The sequence below is a fragment of the Buceros rhinoceros genome, unplaced genomic scaffold, assembly GCF_000710305.1.
Source record: "Buceros rhinoceros silvestris isolate BGI_N320 unplaced genomic scaffold, ASM71030v1 scaffold24045, whole genome shotgun sequence".
NCBI classification, from domain to species: domain Eukaryota; kingdom Metazoa; phylum Chordata; class Aves; order Bucerotiformes; family Bucerotidae; genus Buceros; species Buceros rhinoceros.
Genome location: NW_010413720.1, coordinates 1 through 302, shown reverse-complemented (window position 1 = coordinate 302; position 302 = coordinate 1).

Below are 302 nucleotides of genomic sequence, written 5' to 3'. Positions count from 1 at the left end.
GTCCCCCTCCTCCTGCCAGGGGGGGCCAGCGCTCCCCCTTTCAGCCAGCTTCGAGGCACGGCGAGCCGGAGGCCAGCCCTGAGGAGTGACTGGGGACGAGGAGAAGAGGAGCAACACCCCACCACCACCCCCAGAACCTCTGCGCATCCCACGCACCCAGACGACCCGGGGCGATGCCGACGGGCGCGACAGTAGTCTCCGCGGGAAAGGGGGCCGCGGTGGGGCTGTGCCGCCCCCGAAGGCTCCGCAAAACTTGGGGAGAAGCTCACGTTTCCCGCTCCCCGCCGGGGGTTCGCCCCTTA